Below are 14255 nucleotides of genomic sequence, written 5' to 3' on the forward strand. Positions count from 1 at the left end.
AATGTATAAGAGTTCCTATCTCACCACATCCTCTGTAGCGTTTATTACTTGCTGTCCTATTAAACTTTGCCACTGCTACTGGTTTTGATTTGCATCTCTCTTATTGCCATTGATTTTGAGCATTTCGTCCTGTGTCTGTTGATCATTCGAAATATCTTTCTCTATGAAAAGTCTTTCCACGTCTTTTGCCCATTTTGTAATTAGGTTATCATTCCTTTTTTTCCACTATTTAATATCTATTATGTATGTTAAAATATGGATGCAAAAAGCAACTAAAAATATTCTTAATGTCAAGCACACTAAATAAATATTTACTAAAGTAGTTTCCACTGATAACCTATATTAGAATTGCCTGAAGATTTTTTTTTAAAATGCAGCTCCATACACTTCCATCTCAGATGCCGTTCTAAAATCTCAGTTTCAACAATCTCCACAGGTCATTCTTATACCTGGCCTGCTACTAATCTCAGCAGAGTAAACAATAGGAAACATCACTCCAACCTTTGGAAGTATATGTGCCTTCTATCTCTTTGTTCTGGGAGAGTTAGCTATCCTTTATAGATTCTTCACCTGGTGTCACTTTCCTGGCTTTGTATTCTTTGATCTTTGGAAAAATATCCACACCTGGGCTAGGAGAAACTGTCCTGACAGTGTTATGCTCCCTACAACTCAGAACAACTACTTGAGGTAGGACAAGAAAAGTTCCTGACAGGAGGCCCTGCTTCTGACTACCTCTTTAACTTAATTAAAAGCCACTGAATCTCCAATTGTCTCATAATCCGTAAAGATTGTGTCACATGTTAAGGTTTCTGCCTCTAGTCATCAAATACGTTGGCAGAAACTTTGTCTCTGACCAGGTCTCTTTTCCTGGCCACCTCTGGGTTGTTAGAAACTCTGTGCCTGTATGGATGTCTTACCCTCAGCCACTCTCTGGGCTGCTATAAACTTCTACTTGACTAGGGATTCTGCTTGTGACTACTATCTAGGTCAGCAGAAACTCCATTTTGGTGGTTTTATTTTTCTTTTTATTTGATTCAAGAATTTCTGTTTTATTTTGTCTAATTTTTAACTTGTATTTTTCAGTGGCTTTAAAGCAGGGTGTTATTTAGTTTCTTTGTATTTTTTATATCACCCCCTCATTGCTCTTCCTGTTGTTTCCTTGTTTTTTTACTTTCATAGGTGGTAGAATAATTGGCCTTGTGGTATTTTAATGTTTTAAATAAATTTATATAGGAGTTCTTTGGTTTGACATATAATCTATTCTTGATGATGTTCCATGTTTCCTGAAAAAGGATGTATATTTTGCTGTTATTGTGTAGAATGTTCTATATATGTGAATCCATTCAAGTTGGTTAACTGTTTTGTTTAGTTCTTCTGTATCTTTGTTAAGTTTCTTACTCATATAACCTTTTACTTATCATATAATGTTATTTCTTATTTTTTAATGCTAGTTTTTGCTTTAAATTTACTTTAGCAGAAATTACTACTGTTAGTCTTAATTTTTTTTTTTCATTTAAAATTAAAGAGTGTGTCAAGGTTGCATTCTTCCTCCATACCTATTCAAGCTGTATGCTGAACAAAATATTTGAGAAGTTGGATTCTATGAACAGGACTGTGGCATCAGGATTGGAGGAAGGTTCATCATGGGAGGTTCATGATGACTTGGAACACTTGTTGCAGAAGAACAAAGAATGCAGCCTTCAATATGAATTGCATCTCCATGTCAAGAAAACAAATATCCTTACCACTGGACCAATAGGCAACATTATGATTGATGGATAAGTGTCTGAAACTGTCAAAAACGTCATATGACTTGGATCCAAAATCAAACACTCTCGGTACTAGCAGTCAGGAAGTCAGGAGATGCATAGTACTAGAAAACTCTGCACTTAGGGACTTCTCCAAATTATTGAGGAGTAATGATGGCACTTAACATCCTATGGATGGCCAAAATAAGAAACAAATATGTCTTAGAGAGGGTGCAGCCAAAGTGCTCTTTGGAGGCAAGGATGATGAGGCTTTGCCTCACATGCTTTGGTCATGTTGCTAGAAGAAGCTATTCCGTAGAGAAGGACATGATGCTTGGAGGGGTGAAGGGCTGGGAAGGAAAGGCAGACCCTTGACCAAGTGGATTGGCATAGTGACTGACTCATTGGGCTCCTTGTGTGTCAGGAAGTATGAGGATGGCACAGGACAGAAAAGAGCTCAGGTCTGTTGTTTTTAGAGTTGGTATGAGTTATACTCAACTCGATAGCACCTAAGAATTCTTAGTCATTATTTATATTTTTATAATCTTTGATTATTTTTGGTCTATTGTTCTCTTTGTGTCTACATTGTGTGTTACAGATAGCAGGTTTAGGGTCCATGGCTTTTATTCATTCAAGTACTCATCCTACTCATCCCCTGCCTGGTGCATTTAATCTATTTATTTACTGTGTAACTATTGTTAGCTCTGATTTCTTTGTTATCATTTTACTCTGGCTTTGTTTCTGTTTGAGATGCTGCTAATTGTTGAATTCAATTTGTTTATGAATGTTCTTATCATTTCCTTTGTTACTGATGGGTGGTTTTGTGTGTGTGTGTGTGTGTTTTAATGTCTCTGGTGCTGTGGCCTCTTTTAAATACAGCTTGAACATCTAGCAGCTCTCTGTCTATGTACTGTTCTAGTAATTTTTGTTTGCAGTACTCTGCTTACATATGATATTATTGGCATTATTCAATAATTTCCACATTATTGAAGAGTGGAGGATGCAAAGAATATCTCACAGTGCAAGTGTAAGTTTAGTACAGCAGTCTCAAGCCAGATTAACAAAGCACAATTCCTCAATGAGTGAAAGTTCTAGTTCAGTTCAGTAGCACAAATGCAAGAAGTCCTGGTTTTCTCAATCATCAAACAAACTTTATCTTAGAGCTGTTCTAAGTCAGCTCTACTCCAAATATCTAGAATAAAATACAAAACCAACCAACCAAACAAACAAATAAAAATCCCAAAACACCACAAACAAACAAAAATACAAAAAAACTACAACAAAAAACCTCTTTAACTGTGTCCCATATCTATATCTATTTCTAGATACTCAACAAGAGACATAATGGATGTACTTCATGATTCAGTAAAGTAGTGGGGGTGTAATTTATAGTAGAAAGAAACAGACAGGAACAGTCAGTTTCCATTATAATAACAAAGTAACAAAAGGAGCTCGGAAAAGGAAATCAGGAAAATAATGAGACATTCAAAAGATAAAACACTTAGGAATAAATCTGATAAAATACAATAAAAGATCTATATAAAGAAAACTATAAAATATTGTTCCTAAGACCAAGAGTTTTGTTTTTTGTTTGCTAAGTACCACTGAGCGGACTACAACTCATTAAGACCATTTGAACAACAGATCAGAACCTTGTCTGGTCCTTAACCATTGTCAAAGTGAAGGGTCAGCAAAAGAGAAGCAGCCTTCAATGTGCTGGATGAACACAATGGCTGTCACAATGAGCTCAAGGATGGCAGAGACCCTGAGGATCCTGAGGAAACCAAAAGAGACCTACGTTAATGGAATATATGATTTCACACTGATGAAAAGGCCAACATTTTATTGTTTTTTTTAAATTGTATTTTATCCAATAATTTATATTTTATTTCATTCATATATATTGTGTTACATTCAATCATTCATTTACATTGTTTTTCATATGATCATTCATATACACTGTATCTCATATGATCAAATAGCATTGATCTATGCCTGTAATTGCACCATCCTTTCAAGTCCCCATTGGAACTTTTCTATTTCCTTACCCTTTCCCAATCTGCTTACTAAGAGGATTACAGATTTAATACAATCCTAATTTAAATCCCTTCATCACTCTTTAAAGAGATTGAGAAACTAATCACAAATTTATATGGAAAAGAAACAGACACTGAATGAGCAAACCAGTACTAAAGAAGAATAATGAAGGTCTTACTGAAAACCCAACACAAAGTCACAATAGTCAAATAACCTGGTATCTGTATAATTCAAATACATAGACCCATAGAACAGAATAGAGAACCCAGGACCGTATTATTCCAGTTATGAACAACTGATCTTTGACAAAGAACTGAAACTTGAGAAAGGATCAAGAGATAGTCTCTTCAAGAAATGCTGCTAACAAAATTGATTACTCATCTGCATATAAAGAAAAAAAAACAAAACAACAAAGACTCATATCTGAGGCATACACCCAATTCGAAGCAAAGCCATTGAGATAGTTTCAGCATCTGGAAACTGCTAGTCACTTCTTGTTGTTGTTGTTATGTTCCATCGAGTTGCTTGTGACTCATAACAACCCTATGCAAAGAGCCCTAAACACCATTCTATCCGGTGCCAAGCTCGCCGTCTCAAACACACTTATTCCCACCCCTCCACTCACAGAATCAATCCATCTCATCAAGGGTCTTCCTCTTCTGCACCATCCCTCCACTCTCCCAAGCATGATGTCCCTCTCCAAGGACCAGCCCCTCCTTGCAACATGCCCAAAATATAACTGATGAAGCTTCAGAATCTTTGACTCCAAAGAGCATTCTGGCTTCACCCTCACCAGGACCAACCTATTTGTTCTCCTAGCAGTCCATGGTATATTCAACACTCTTCTCCAGCACCACAGCTCTAAGCCATCAATTCTTTCTATCATCCTTATTCACTGTTCAACTCTCGGATGCATAGCGCGGAATTGCAAAGACCATAGCCTGGATCAGGTGGACCTTAGTCTCCAGCCTGATGTCGTTGCTCTTCAGTACTCTTGAGAGGTCCCTCACAGCTGACTTTCCCAATTCAAGTCGTCTCTTGACTTCCTGGCTGCTGTTGCCAAGAGCGTTGACTGTGGAACCAAGTAAACTAAAACTGTTAACTCTCTCAATCTCTTCACCACCCATATTGATGCTGCCAATTGGCCCAGTGGTGAGAATCTTTGTTTTCTTGATGTTGAGCTTCAATCCATATTGAAGACTCCAGTCCTTGATCTGCAGCAAGCACTTCAGGTCCTCCTCAGTTTTGGCAAGCAATCACTTAGAGATATATATCTGGATTTCAATTTGTTATGTGAATTCTCTAAAGTCACTCTCTTTTTCTTGGGTTTTTCTAGGCTGCTTTAAATCATGTGAGCAGATAACCAGGTCTTTTTCCCAAATGGCTCCTGGGTGGGTTTACCATTGAGCCACTAAACCAAATCAAACTAAACCCACTCTCACTCCCATAGTGTTCATTCCATAGGGCCCTAGTAATCCTATAAGACAGAGAAGAGCAGTCCTATAGGTGATCTAAAACTGTAACTCCTTAGTGAAACAGACTTTCAGATCTTCTGCCACAAAGAGGCTGACAGGGTTTGATTGAAGCCAATCTTTTTGTTGCCAGCCACTGGGATTCTCATGAGTCACTCATCAATTGCCACTTCCGCAGAGTCAGTTCCAACTCATTGTGACCCTACAGGATAGACTAGAATGTCCCCATAGGGTTTCTGAGGCTGTAAACACGTTTGAATACAGACTCTCTCACATTCCCCCCAGAATAGCTGGTGGGTTTCACTTGATGATTATTTGCTCAATAGTCCAACAGAATAGTTTCACTTTATTACTGGGATTCTATTATTGAGCAACTAAGACTCCTTTAAAGTACCTGATACAATAGTGTCTGGCATATTGTGGTGTTTTAATAATGGCTGTCAGAATTATAGTGAACCTAGGTAGGAACTGGAAATGCAATTATCTACTCCAACAAGAAGCCAATGTACTTATGGAAATGGAGTTATTCACATAGTCATGTTTAGTTCCAGCATATATACTGTCTTGGTGAAGATTATTTGATAAATAAAACAACTGTGATATTAGGTCTTATACAATTTTGAGGAAGACGTTGGAAATAATTCTTAACCCTTCTTATTTTTCCCCATTTTGACTTGCTATAACAACAAGCTGTTCTCAGCTGTAACCTAATAGAGCCTGGTCTGAATTTCACTGTGTTCTATTACTGATTCTTCTAGAGATTATGTGCCTCCTTCATGAGGTCAACAAAGGAGCCTGATCATCTGTTCTGGTGCCTGTATAAACTAAGAAGTGTGAGGGTGTTAACACTTCCCAAGGCAACTCTCCATCAATGGGGCAAAAAAAGGAGGGTAAATATTACTTTTTCTAAGTCTCTGGACAGACAATTTAGAAGCACACTGCAAACAGTTCCTGGAGCATTAGTAAAATGATTGCCCTCTAGGTGGCAATAGTAGTGATCAGCCCAGCGGTGAACCCTTAGATTGGCTACTTACGCTCTTTCTATATCTCACAATTCTCAAAGCCTCCAATATTGTAGTTTTTCTTTGTTTCCTATTTAATTTTCCCAGTCCTTCAACTCATGTACTCAGTCATTTTCTCAAATAAACCACATGCTTGAAACCCCTTCTCTTGGGCTCTGTTTTTAAAAGGAAATGCAAGTTAAGTCATGCAAAGTAGAATAGCAATGATTCTGTAATGATAGCACAAAAGAACTTAGTTACACCTCAGCAAAAATCTGGTGGATTCCAGAATTTTGTGGCTGGATGCTGAAATCAAACGCTGAAACAGACACATTAGTAAATTTGTCCTATGTCACATGGCTAAGAAAAGATTGCAAAGCAGGACTCAAAACAAGGGAAAACAATTGAAGGAATGGAGGAAAGGTAAGAAAAAGGGATGAAGGAGAAGAGGGAAGGAACCGTTTAAAAGATCTCAGCACAGTGGGGATAACATGCATTGAATCTACCCTGTCAGCAGAGGAGAGCAGAGCAGAGCAGAGCAGAGCAGAGTGAAGCACACACCCTGATAAATGCCAGGTTCCTTTGCTGACACTAAATAAAGGTTCCATCAAGGAGCAGAGCAGCAGCCAAGAATGAGGTGATGATGTTGCTTGCTCTTTTAACCCCTACTTTTCTCCAATGCAGGACATAAAGCAAACACTAAGTGACTATTTGTGAAAAATGGGTACATTAAAGAGATAAAACATTACAAGTGTTTACAGTATAAATTTACACACAGCTCACTTTGCTGTGTGTACCTAGGTTTATGTGAGCATACATAATTTCTCTCTACTTTGTCATTTTGTCTATTTGCATTACAATAGCTTTAAATGTCCATAATTTCTTGAATTCACATTAGTTCTTCTTCATCCAACAGTTTCTGAGTCTCTTTTGATACTTATTTTTTTTTCTTTCCTCCTCTTTGAAAATGACTATTTGTTATATTCCTGTATTATATCCATGATGCCATCCCATATCTTGTCTGGTCTTTAGTCATTAATATTCTATGCGTTCAATTTATTATTTAGATGGTATCTAATTCATATGTGTGTGTGTGCTGTGTCATCTGCATAATGTAGATTGTTGATGAGTCTACCTCCAATCCTGATACCACACTTTTCCTCATAGAGCTCAGACTCCCAGATAATCTTTTCCCCATAGATTGAAGAGATATGGAGATAGGACATATCCTTGATGCACACCTTTTTGAACCTTCCCAATTTTGAACCATGCATGCAGTGTTTCTTAGTATAGGTTTCACATAAGCATGGTCAAGTGTTCTTGGATTCCCATTCTTCTGAGAATCAGCCACAGTTTGCTGTGATCCACACAGTCAAATGCCTTTGCGTAGTCAATGAAACACAGATAGACATTCCTCTGGTACTCTCTGCTTTCAGCCAAGATCCATCTGATATTAGCTATAATATCCCCAGTTCAATATATTATTTAGATGGTCTCTAATTCATGTAACTAAGGAGTTATTCTGTACTAAACATTGGATTAAACATACCTGTAGGCATAGAGATGGAGAAAGTGTGCATTTTTGCTCTGTATTGTATAGCTTAAAAGCTAGTTAAATTATTAAATACTGATAGTAGCAATAATCATGATGATGATGTTAATGATTGCGTCTACTACACACCAACTAACTGTTCTTGCAAGATAGAGTATACTCTTATTTAATTTTAATCTTATTTAATTCTTGTAAATTGTTGTTGATACTGTACCTCATATGTCTTTGTTGGTGTGTTGTGTGACAGTCAAGTAATAATTGTCCCAAAGCTGACTTTCCAGAGGGTTATCAGAATTTCTCCTGTGGTGCAGCTGGTGAATTTGAACTGCGTTCCTTTGAGTTGGCAGCGTAACCTCTTACCACTAAGCCTTCAGAATTCCCTGACCACATATCTTTAGCCCACCTAAATTCATCTGCTCTTGAAATGAACACTATCTAGAATAGTTCAGAACTCTTCAGATGAATCAATATCTGGTTTTTTTCTTTCAAATGAATCTATGGCCAATATTATTCTCAAGTTATCTTGTATAAGCTTCTTAAAGTCAATAGAGTATATCTCCAACTTTGTGTTCAGTGGCGTTATGTTGATAACTTTAATTACTCTGATGGGAGTCTTTGTGTTACTATTGTTGTTATGTGCACTTTAGTTGCTTGTGACTCATAGCAACCCTATGTACAGCGCTCTGAACCCTGCTCTGTGCTGAGTAAACCTTATTGTCTCTTATACACATACCCACATTACTCCAGTCACCAAGTCAATCCTTCTCATTGAGAGTCTCCTATAAATATTTATTTATAAGGTTTCTTCCTTTTAAAGATTATCTATCAAGCTTTTAATGAGCCACTAGTAATAAAAATATAGCTATGGCAGAAAGAATAATATTTACATTATTCTAGAGATATGTGTGAAATTTTTGAGGGGAAATTGAACCACGAAATTCAAAATGTTACTTAGGTCACTATGATATTATCTGGGGAAAATTGGTCTTGGACCAAAGCTATACCACAGCGGCTTTACGATGGACATAGTTTTACTCTGTAGGAATTCCCTCATCCTTTGATTTTATAAATGAAATTAATATACCTGGTGGCTTGGTGGCCTAGTGGCAAGACGCTGTTCTGCAATTCTGAAAGCACTTAGTTTGAATCAACCAGCTGCTCCATGGGAGAAGGATGGACAATCTCCTCCCATATGATTTACTGCCTCTGAAAACCCACTGGAGAATCAACTACAGGTTGGTTCTGACTCAATGGTACACAACAGCTACAACGGTGACTGCTTTAATAAGTAAAAGTTATTAAACAATAAATGACCAAGCGAATAAAAAACTTATTGAAAGGACTAAGTTGAAGCTTCTAATACTTGCTTTCATTCCTGGACAAATAGATAAATCACAGCAACAACTTATAGTTGCTAAAACCTCAGTAAGAGCTTATAATATAATGTATTATATGTTAGATGGCTAATTGAAATGTTAGCAATTCGAACTCCATGGGAGAAAGATGAGGCATTCTCTTTCTGTTAAGAGTTTTATCCTCAGAAATACGATAGAAGATAAACATGAGTCAAAGCAACTAACGTTAGTCTAGAGACTAAGGTGCACCAGATCCAGGCCATGACCTTTGCAATTACTTGCTGTGCATCAGAGAGCTGGATGATGATGAAGGATGACAGAAGAAAATGTATGCCTTCAAACTGTGGTGCTGGAGAAGAGTCTTGAACATACCATGAACTGCCAAGAAAACAAATAGGTCTGCCTTGGAGAGGATGAAACAAATTTTCTCCTTGGAGGCTAGGATTTTGAAGCTGTATCATATACTTAGGGCATGTGGGCAGGAGAGACCAGTCTTTGGAGAAGGACATCATGCTTAGAAAAATGGAGGAACAGCGCAGGAGAGGAAGACCTCATATGAGATGGATTGATACAGTAACTGTAACAATGAGGGTTGGTGTGTTGGAATTAGTGAGACTGGCTCAGGATAGGACAAGGTTCAGAGCTGCAGTGCACAGGGTTGCTTTGGGTCACAGGTAACTTGACAGTACATAACAACAACAACAACATAATTAGATGGCAGAAGATTTGCTTTGACTTTTGGATTAAAAAATGAATGAAAATATATGGGTTAGAACTATCACATACATACTTATTTTAATGGTTTGGTGTTAGAAAAATTAGGCAGAGTGGTGGAAGCTAGTGGTTACTGTAAATTGTTATATATTAAGCCAAAATGTAGCCCTTTTGCCTATTTTCTGTGCCAGTTACAACCTACACAGGACAAGCAAAAATAAATTTTCTCAGTAAAACTAGTGCAACACTATTGATGCATTCTAGTCACTATGTATAGTGCTCTGGTGGCCTAGTAAGAAGTTGCTCTGACAACCTAAAGACAGACAGCTCAGATCCACCAGATGCTCTAAGGGAGAAAGCCGAGTAATCTCCTATGCGATTTACCACCTTTGAAAATCTGGAGGGTCAGTTTTGAATTGATCTGACTCAATGGTACATGACAAGAACAATTCATTTTACAAGTAATTAGGTACAATTATCCCTAGTTATCATGAAGATAAAGGATTGATGCTTTAAAATGGGACAGAGAGTATTATGTTTAGAACATGGGACACTCACTAGTACTTTCAAAGTCTGTTGATAACAGTAAATGGATAATTGGAGTCACCACCGCCTGACAAGAGTAGATAAGCAAGGCTATGCCCCCTCATGGACATATGTCAAGATCACTTATCGAGCATATGGAAATACTGATCAAGAATGTGCACTAGGTGGTAGAGAAGGGAGTTGACAAAGATAATTTTTTTACTTTGGGACACGTAATTACACATGAGACAACAATTTACTTCACTTAACCTTATATCTTAAGACTCTTTTAAAAAAGAATGTGTATTTTTTTTATCTCAGAGTAACAAGAGCCAACAGTTGACTCAATATGTGGCAAGACTGTATCTTTCTGCTGCAAAGAAGGACATATACCAAGTACTATTTTATGTTCTGTTCCAAACTCCATCGATCTACATCTGCTTTATACACAGCTTTGATGGACAATTCATGGAATTCTGGCAGCCTCTCATTTCATGTGATTTTATCTTACCATTTAACTGTCTGAGGGTTTACGCCTACATCATAGGGTTATGGTCTACCTGTGAGAAGAATTACAACTATTTACCAAATGGTCAATGGGAATCAGACAATCTTCCAATTTTCTTATTACTTATTGGCACAAGTTTCAGGTGACAGCAATTGAGATTGTGAGGATAACAGAATATTAGACATGTTCCATCTGCTGTACTCGCTGAACTGGGGTAAGAAGCTCTGATGACGTAACCAACCTGTAACTGAGATAACCTAAAGGCATTCAGTTTGATTCCACAGCTGCTCCATGGGAGAGATAAGCTATTTCCTCTAGTGAGATTTACAACCTTAGAAAATCTTCTGGGAGGTCTACTATGAGTCAACCTTAACTCCACAGCAATAAGGTTTATGCGTCAGAGTAGCAGAGTGAAGCAGATTGCATCTAACAAGAAGCAGGCTTGAACAATTGCCTATCTAATGCTCTTCATTAATGAAAGAAAATTAGGGGCTTATCCCCTTATTTTTAAAACCCTTCATTCCTTCCCTTGTGTTCTTTCAGAAATACTTCACTGTATATATCTTGACCTCAGTGTATTTTGTGAAGAAAATGTCTCCAATAAGCCTAGAATAACAAGTAGAAAGTGGTTAAGCTCATAAAAACAGTGCATATGAATTCTCCGAACAAGTGAAAGGGCCTGCTGTTGTCATTGCTGCCAAATACTATCAAGAAACCAACTCACAGCTGACCTTTTGGTGGGTCTGTAGAGGCAGAAAACTCCAGGAAAGATTCTCCATCCTTCTCCTATGAAGCAAGTGGCTCGTGGATTTTAACAGCTTGTCTGTGGGTTGGCAGCCCAATTCCTTACCACTATACCGACAACTCTCCTAAAGGGCATGGACATCATTTATTAAAACAGAAAGAAGATAGTTCACTTTAATGCTCTCCAATCCCTTCCATGTCAGATAGTAATTTACAAAATCATTCTTTCTATGTGCTGCATAGTATTCCATTGTATGGATGTACAATAATTCCTCAATCCATTCCATTGTGGTTAGGAATTTGGCCTTTTCTTCCATGTTCTTGAGATGGTGAATAATGCTACTATGAACATTAGTGTACAAGTCTCTGTTTGTGCCTCAGTTCTCATTTTCTCAGGTTATATTCCTAGCAGTGAAATAGCTGGGTCAAACTGCCTTCCAGTGTGGTTGTACCATTTTACAACCCCATGAACAATGTATAAGAATTCCTATCTCACCACATCCTCTCCAGCATTTACTATTTGCTGCTCTCCTAAGCTTTGCCACTGCCATTGGGGTAAGATGGTATTTCATAGTGGTTTTGATTTATATCTCTCTTATTGTGATTTGGAGCATTTCTTCATGTGTCTGTTGGCCATTCGAATGTCTTCCTCTGTGAAAAGTCTTTCCATGTCTTTTGCCTACTTTGTTATTGGATTATCAGTCTTTTTCTTCTAGAGGCCCTGTAAAATTCTGATTCTCTAAACTTTCATTATGAGACTCTTGTCTGAGATGGTATTGCCAAATGTTTGTTCCAGTCAGTAGGTTTTCTTTTCACCCTGTTGGAAAAAGGTTTTGATGACTGCAGAGATTTAATCTTTAGAAGGCCCCATTCAATTTTATCCTCTTTGGATTGTGTAGTTCTGGCTATATTTGGCAGTCCCTTTATACTGTACACTAGGTCTTCTAAGCTTGGCCTCAGTTTGTCTCTTATGAGCTTTATGGTTTTGGGCTTTATAACAGTTTCATAAAGACTAATACTGTAGAAGACCAATATTGTAGAGTGTGTACGAGGATCTAACGGCGGGGGGTTGGGGGGGCACTTAAACATAGGGTCGCAAAACTTTGATGAGTCAAAGGAGGAATTGGTAATGAAACGGGAAAGGTCTGGTATGAAAAACAATGTATATGAACTTTGTATGTAAACCAGTATAAAATAAAATTTTAAAACAACAAGAACAACAAAAAAGGACAGAGAATGGTGGGGGGTAGGGAATTAATTTTTGTTCTAATATAAATATTCATTTTCTTCTTAGGACATATATTTTTCTTAAGATTTGTCCATGAGTAGATACATTTTCTCCCAAAGCATTCATATGTATAGTCAACAAATTTTCAAGTGAAATAAAAATAATACAATGTGGGCAAAATTGTACACACACACAGAAACACACTCACTTCTTGGCCTCTATTCCGTATTATAAAGATACAGTAATTTGATATTTATTATAGCCGTAAATGCCAGAGAGCTATAAAATATTTATAAGTAAAGTTAGAAAAATATCTTCACAACTCATGTTATATAAATATACTTTAGAAAAAATACAAGCAGAAGCCACTAAAGTAAAACAAAGAGAGATAAATTTGGTTTTATAAAAAATAAATGCTTATATTTTTAAAGATATGACTAAGAAACAAAAAGGAAAAACTAAAGGCTTGAAAACATACACAATATAATTGTCTGCAAAGGATTATATTCAGAATATATCATGCTCATCCATAACTTAATAAAAAAAGATAATATTTTTAAATGGGAAAATTATTAGATACATTACAAAAGAAGACACAAGCATTAATACAATTAATTATTAACTATTTAACTATAATTCAATATTCTCTATTTGACGTTCATTCTTTCTTGCATTTGACACATCAGTGTCATAGTGTTCAGCTTCTCAGCACCCAAAAGTTACCTCTGTACAGCAATTGGAAAGACCAGGGCTATACAACCTAGAAGAATGTTTGACCAAAAACGATTAATTAAAAACAGGCCTGAGGGCTGCAGATTAGAGTCACCCACCTTTGGCTTGGTAGCATCACTGTCTGTCCAATAGGTCAACTGATCTCTCTCTATGCTGTTGTTGTTATTAAGTGCTGTCAACCCGTAGGCAACTCATAATGATCCTATGAACAAAAGGTTTGGACACTTGTATAACTTTCACCCTTTCTCCATGTTCATAGGCTTCCCGGAGGCAAGCTATTTCTGAAGTGAATGCCACTCAGAAATCTATACATATACAACTAACTCTTTAAGTCCACTAGAATGGACAAAATTAAAATTGAATAGGACTAATAACACCAAATGGTTTTTGAAGTTTTGCATATTGCTGGTAGGAATGAAAATCCCCCGACTACTTTGATTAACTGTTTATTAGAAAGTCAGATATACACCTACACTGTGACCCAGCAATTCTATTCTAATGTGATAAAATGAAAAAAAATCCGCCCATAAAAATTTGATATGATTTTTCATAGCAGCATGATCCGTAAGAATAGAAAATAATAATTTAATCATTTTACCACTATGTAATTATGAATTGTACATTTTTATATTCAGAAAT

This window comes from Elephantulus edwardii, unplaced genomic scaffold (genome assembly GCF_000299155.1).
Source record: "Elephantulus edwardii isolate Elephantulus edwardi_28Jun2011 unplaced genomic scaffold, EleEdw1.0 scaffold00092, whole genome shotgun sequence".
NCBI lineage: Eukaryota > Metazoa > Chordata > Mammalia > Macroscelidea > Macroscelididae > Elephantulus > Elephantulus edwardii.